Source organism: Dermacentor andersoni, chromosome 4, assembly GCF_023375885.2.
Source record: "Dermacentor andersoni chromosome 4, qqDerAnde1_hic_scaffold, whole genome shotgun sequence".
Classification (NCBI taxonomy): domain Eukaryota; kingdom Metazoa; phylum Arthropoda; class Arachnida; order Ixodida; family Ixodidae; genus Dermacentor; species Dermacentor andersoni.
This window is the reverse complement of record NC_092817.1, coordinates 180,445,950-180,453,125: the sequence shown is the minus strand read 5'-3', so window position 1 is coordinate 180,453,125 and position 7,176 is coordinate 180,445,950. Positions and strand designations below refer to the sequence as shown.

General features: G+C 45.9%; 1 non-coding gene across 1 annotated transcript; it reads left to right on the top strand.

Annotated features, from left to right (window-relative positions):
- The first annotated feature begins 6,618 nt into the window (after positions 1 to 6,618).
- Positions 6,619 to 6,690, top strand: TRNAD-GUC (transfer RNA aspartic acid (anticodon GUC)). The gene has a single exon. It is a non-coding gene; the product is annotated as a tRNA-Asp (tRNA).
- Positions 6,691 to 7,176: the final 486 nt, after the last annotated feature.

Sequence of the window (7,176 nt, the reverse complement as noted above, 5' to 3'; positions counted from 1 at the left end):
CGCCGTCAAGGGGGGCGTGGCAAGGACACAGACTGTAGACCAGACCACTGCATCGAAGCAGGCTGTTGTAGCCCCGAAGACTGACGCAGCGGAGCTAAGCACAAGTACTGCTACGGAAGCAGTACATGGAAAACCTCAACAGGAGGGAGAAGGCATGGACGTCGTCCAAACAAGCATGAGTAGTGCCCCAGCAAAGAGGACACACGACAAGGCCTGTGTCGAAGAGGTTCAGCATCCTTCTGCGAGTATCGACGAACCACCCCCCAAATCGGGAGGGCAGCGCCGGCCGACGTTTCGCCCGAAGCCCAACATCCCGCCGGAAAAAAAGCTGGCGAAGACTACACCGACGTAGCAACCATGGCTCCCTTCTGGCTTGACAAGGGAGGAGAGGCGACCCACAACGGGACTACGACGACCAGCGCGCTGACGCTGCGCCAGCCTGCTGCAGAAAGCGAGCACGCCTCTTGGGTGGGCTCGAGAACTCTTGAGAAGGGAAAATTGCTGAGCTTCACTTCTCGGTGTATTAAGACTGAAGGTGAGCACGAAGCCGTTCGGCCTATTTAATTTGTCGCGCAAATGGCAAGCAGAACAGAAGCAGCACTTAAATTTGCCACCTTTAATGTAAGGGGACTGGCAGCGAGGCGGCGTCAGTATCAATTAAGCCGCCTCCTGCTTGAGAACGATGTGGACGTAGTGGCAGTGCAAGAGACCAAGGTGGAAAGTGAAGCTCAGGCGAACCGCATGGTTGAGCCTTTTAGAAACCGTTACAATGTATGCGTGTGTCATTCTGTTCGTAAGTCAGGAGGGTGTGCCATTTTAATTCGAAATTCTTTAGGTGTTATTGAAGAATCTGTTAGTTTTCAACAACGGGCGTTTTGTGATGTGTGATTTTTCGTATCTTGATTTACAGTGGCGCGTAATGTTTGTGTATGCCCCAAATAAGAAAAATGAGCGCAAAGCTTTTTTCGAAAGGGTTCAGCCCTATCTGAAGTCTCCTAGATACATTATTCTGAGGGGTGACTTCAACTGCGTATGCATGCCCAAAGACAGAGTTACTAACGCGACCAGTCGAAACCAGAGCTTGTTACTTTTGAATGCAATTGTCCTGGAGCACGGTTTGGAAGACGTCGGGAGTGCTCTGTCAGAAGGTGCCCGTCTGCAGTTCACACATTTCCAACAAGCAAGTCATGCAAGACTTGGCAGGGTTTATGCGTCTGCTGGCCTGGTCCCAATGTGCAGTGACTACTGGATTAAAAACATTGCGTTCAGCAATCATTGCATGGTAATGGTTACAATAGGAACGAAGACCAAAAGGTCGAAGTTCAACTGGGAACTATGGCAATTTATTATAAGGCTTCTTGAGGATGAACGTGTTGTGTTTACAGTAAAAGAAAAAATTGACTGTTTGCAAACGGGGGATCAGAGGGAGGTTATTGGAAAATGGGAACATATTAAAGAAGAAATAAAAATGATCGCTATAGAAAGAGCGAGTGCGCTGCGTCAAAGCGACAAGGCAGACGAAAAAGAATTTCAGAGCCGCTTAGATTTGCTGCTGAGGTTGGAAAGTGCTCAGCCGGGCCAGTACGAAAAAGAAATAAAAGAAACAAAAAATAAGTTAGAACTGATGGATAAAGAGAAATATAAAGGAGCGGTCACACGCGCACGTGCAGAACGGTTGTGGTTTGGCGAGACTCCGACAAAGCGGTCCCTGTGGGACGAAAAACGATATGCAGTAAAGAACGATATAAAAGCGATAGAGTACAAGGGCGAAATGGCTCGTGACTCTAATACTATTCAACGTGCGTTTGTTGATTATTACGAAGGACTACTGGGTCACGAGTCACGTGTTGAAGAAGGCCTCGCGGCGGAGTTTTTGGCACTGATGCCTATCTTAGAGGATGAAGTCAAGCTGGGGCTCGAGGCATCGATTAGTGCAGCGGAAGTAGAGCGCGCAATTGACGAGTTAAGCTCCGGCAAATCACCTGGTCCCGACGGGCTGGGCGCAGCTTTTCACAAAGCGTTTAAGTGTGACACGGCGCATATTCTACACAGCGTAATTCAAGAAACATACGAAAAGCAGATGATGCCTCCGTCCTTCCGAAGAAGCCACATCGTCCTAGTTACGAAGAGTGAAGACCCGGTTAAGAGATTGTCAGTCAGAGGGTATCGGCCCATAAGTCTCACGAATGTGGACTATAAAATATTCATGAAGGTTCTGGGCAGAAGGTTGCAGAATGTAATAAAAGCTATCGTAGGCCAGCACCAAACGTGCGGGATTAAAGGACGTACGATGACGACAAATATTCACGTAGCACGGAGCATATTAGAATGCTGCGATGCTTTTGATAAACGTGTAGCCATGTTGCAGCTGGACATGGAAAAGGCCTTTGACCGCGTCAACCACCATGTTCTGTTTTGTATCCTCGAACACGTGAATGTCGGCTGAGTGCTCTTGAAAGGTGTCAAAATGGCTTATGCTGGTTGTACGGCAAACCTTATTGTTAATAAGCAGCTGAGTGAAAGTATCACAGTTCGTTCTTCCGTGAGGCAAGGGTGCCCATTGTCTCCATTGTTGTTTGCACTGTATCTCGAACCTTTTTGCCTGAAAATTATATAAAAAAAGTGCGTGGCTTCACGATGTTGTCCACTGAAGTTAAACTACTTGCGTATGCGGATGATATCGCCATATTTTGCGAAGATAGGGAAAGTCTAACTGAAGTGGTGAAGGACGCGGCTAGGTTTTGCAAAGCCTCCGGAAGTGCGATAAACTGGGAAAAGTGTTTTGGTTTCTGGCACGGAAAATGGGATTATGCGCCTGAAATATTTGAGAGCGTTCAGTGGGCAACGTCGCCTGTCAAATACTTGGGAGTGCCACTAGGCCAATATCAAGAACCTGCAAAATATTGGGAAGCGGAAAATGAGCGCACAGCGAATGTACGCACAAATGGGGTGGCCGCGATCTTTCAATTTTTGCTCGGGCCACAGTATGTAACCTCTTTTTGGTGGCCAAGGTATGGTATGCGGTGCAGGCACTGTGTATGTCACGGACCAGCGTCCAGAGATTGCACCGAGTTGTCGCAGTGTTCATTTGGGGGTCGAGTTGGGAGAGGACAAGTCGCACAAATCTATTTCTGTCCGTTGGAAAGGGTGGCCTAGGTTTGGCTCATTTGTTTCTTAGGCAACTTGTGTCAAGATTTATGTTCCTCCGAGACCAAAAAGACGCTTTCCTGTGTACGGTAACGCAAATTTGGTTGAAAGAGGCACTGCCTGAATATGTTGTATCATCCAGCCCTGTGAAACTCATACGGGTGCGGGGCTTTCTTTGGGAGGTTGTGCGCGCTTTTCAGTGTTTGAAAGTTCGCTTTTCTGCACAGTATCTTGCTGATGTTAGAAGGAAACAACTTTATAAAGACCTTATTGATACTATGTTGCCTATACCTTTGTACCGTTCCATATACTGTGTTGGCTCTGAAGGGAATTTACTGAAGAGAGTGAAAAAGATGTCGGTGCGGCCCTCAATGAAATCATTCTTCTTTCAGCTGCACACTGGCACACTGCCCGTGGACCCATGGCTACAAGAGAAAGGGATATTTGTCCCATGGTCCACAAACTACTCTGTAGAAAACCGGAGACTATAGATCACATGTTCCTTCACTGCACAGACGCTGTATTTCACTGGCACGTCTTGCAACGAACTTTAAAAAGGCAGCTTCCAATATCACCTTACGGCATAAGATTTCTATCCGTAGATAGCAGTGACGAAGTGCCGTGGGACATGTTTATGCTTATCAGCTTACACAGTATATGTAAAAATCGAATGGCGTTTAGGCGTGCAGATGAAACTATCCTCCCTGTACGAGAGTATTTCATTGAAAATGTGTCTTACGTAAGAGATGTGTTTAAGGCTCAAAAAGAACAGCCGGAATGGCTCCCATTAATGGATGACCTCGCCAAACTGAAACGCTTTTAATCCTTTGGTGTGAGCTGGCCAGTGCACCGCTCGCATCTTTTACTTGTAAAGCGGTATTACTGTTTTGTATGTCTTTCATTGTCATGTACCAAGAAGGTAATAAAGAAAAAAAAATTGCTTCAGGTGCTGTGCATGCATAGGCTAAACATTCAGACGATACACAGAATCATTGCCACTTTTGTTTGGGGATCCCAATGGGAACACACGAGTCGTACAAATCTTTTTCGATCAGTGAGAGCTGGTGGGCTGGGATTGGCCCATTTGTTTTTAAGACAGATGGTGTCGAGGTTTACTTTTCTACGAGATCAGAGTCATCCATTCCTGCGCACCATGTTACAAGTTAGACTATGCTGTTATTTACCTGAATTCATTGTATCGACTTCTTGTGCAGGGCGAATGGGTATAAGTGGCTATCTGCGCGAAGTAGTATCGGCTGTCAGTATATTAAAGGTTCGTTTTTCTCTGCAGTACTTGTGCGAAGTTAAGAAAAAAAGGCTGTATAAAGATCTTATCGACGTAATGATGCCAGAACCCTTGTATCGCACCATGTATGCAATCGGGCCCGGAAAATATGTCTTTAAAAGAATAAAAAGAAGGGTAGTATGGCCATCAGCCAAGACCGTTTTTTTTTCAGCTACATACTGGTACGTTGCCCGTGAAACCATGGCTAGAGGAAAAGGGCCTATTTCTTCCGTGGAGTACCAATTGCCTCTTGTGCCCTAAGCCGGAAAGTATTGATCACATCTTTTTGGATTGTTGGGATGCCGTATTTCACTGGGACATCCTTCAGCGAACTTTAAAGAAAGACCTCCCTATAACACCATACGGTATTCGTTTTCTGCCGGATCAGTGTGAAAATGGCATACCGTATGATATGTTTATGTTGTTGAGTATGCACGCAATTTGGAAGACGCGTATGGCGGTGAGGCATGCGGATGTAAACGCACGGCCAGGCAGAGAATACTTTAAAGAAAGTATAGCTCACACCAGGGATGTATATTGCTCAGGCGAAGAACAGCCGAAATGGCTACCCGTTCTGAATGACCTCATGTCATTATAATCATCCCCACGTCAAACAAAGCGTGTTTGACGTTTTTAGACATTTTGCAGTGTCATTTTTTGCTGTAAATGCGTTTTGTTCTGTAGTTCTTTGCACGTGATGTACCAATCAGCGAATAAAAAAAAAATCCTCGTTAGTATAGTGGCCAGTATCCCCGCCTGTCACGCGGGAGAGGGGGGTTCGATTCCCCGACAGGGAGTGTTTCTTTTTTCATTCTTGTTTGTAGGCGCACGTAGCGCCGCAATCGACACTCCACCCCAGTAGCTGTCTCAATTTTTTTCCACCTGTGGGTAAGATTGCGTGAGCGCTTTTGCATATATTTTTTTTTCAAATCGTCTATATACTGCTTTAGCTGGCACCTCGCATGTCTCCTCTTCAGTATAGTGGCCATGTCCCCGCCTGTCACGCGGGAGACCGGGGTTCGATTCCCCGACAGGGAGTGTTTCTTTTTTCATTCTTGTTTGTAGGCGCACGCAGCGCCGCAATCGACACTCCACCCCAGTAGCTGTCTCTATTTTTTTCCACTTGTGGGTAAGATTGCGTGAGCGCTTTTGCATATTTTTTTTTTTTTCAAATCGTCTATATACTGCTTTAGCTGGCACCTCGCATGTCTCCTCGCACAAGACGGTGCAATTTGTTTCACAAGGTGAAAAATGGTGGGCTAGGGCTCTCACACCTGTTTTTCAAGCAGCTGGTGAGCAGATTCTTCTGTGCGTGGGACCAAACAGATGTGTTTTTGAGAACTGTGATCCAAGCACGATTGCAGGATTATCTATCTGACTTTGTCGTGTCATCTGTTTCTTTCGGAGCTGGACCACTCAGTCCTTATTTGCGTGAAGTGGTTACTTCTGTACGCCTGCTCAAGGCAAGGTTTTCATACGAATACTTGTGTGATGTCAAGAAAAAGCGTTTGTATTCTGATATTCTCGATGTATTTTTACCATTACCGGTTTACCGAGCTGCCTACAGGTTAGGTCCTGAGCGCGATGTGCTAAAGCGCGTTAAAAAAATGCCAGTGAGACCCTCTGCTAAAACGTTCTTTTTTCAAATACATACCGACACTCTCCCTGTAAAGCCATGGTTTCAAAGAAAAGGTCTTTTTGTACCTTGGTCGGTAAACTGCTTAATCTGTAATAAGCCGGAAACAATTGAGCATATTTTTATTGACTGCCATGACGCCGTATTTCTGTGGGACGTCCTACAAAGAACACTTAAAAAAGAATTGCCGATAAGCCCTTTCGGAATCCGGTTTCTTCCACGTGCAGAAACAGGGGAAGTACCGAGTGATATGCTAATGCCTCTTCGCATGCATAGCGTATGGAAGACGAGAATGGACATCAGGCATGGTCATATACAGGCTCACTCAGCAAGACACTATTTTGTTGAGAGCATTATATACACACGCGACTTGTTCAGAGCACTATGTGAACCCCCGGAATTGCTTCCTGTACTAGACCAATTGGCTTCTGTGAAGCGCTTTTAAACACCTTACACTGGCCGAGCTGTGGCTGGTGTTTTTAGAATATGTACATGTCGTGTATTTGATCTTTTTGTTTGCGTTTGCGAAAAGGCAATAAAGAAAAAAAAATCCTCGTTAGTATAGTGGCCAGTATCCCCGCCTGTCACGCGGGAGACCGGGGTTCGATTCCCCGACGGGGAGTGTTTCTTTTCTTCTTGTTTGTAGGCGCACGCACCGCCGCACTCGACACTCCACCCCAGTAGCTGTATCTATTTTTTTCCGCTTGTGGGTAAGATTGCGTGAACGCTTTTGCATATATTTTTTTTTCAAATCGTCTATATACTGCTTTAGCTGGCACCTCGCATGTCCTTTGTTCCAACTACTGCGACATCTTCAGTTAGGGGATGTATTAGACAATGGTATAACACTTTGTTCCAACAACTGCGACATTAATACTGCGATGTATTATACAATGGTATAAGACATTGTTCCAACGACTGCGACATCTTCAGTTAGGGGATGTATTATACTATGGTATAACACTTCGTTATAAACATTGCACTACAAAGTTAATTGTGAACCGTGCCCTCTCAGATATAATACAGGTGCAGTCATCCGTTCGTCAGGGTTGTCCTCTCTCGCCTTTACTCTCCGCCATATACTTAGAACCGCTTTGCTTAAGCGTGC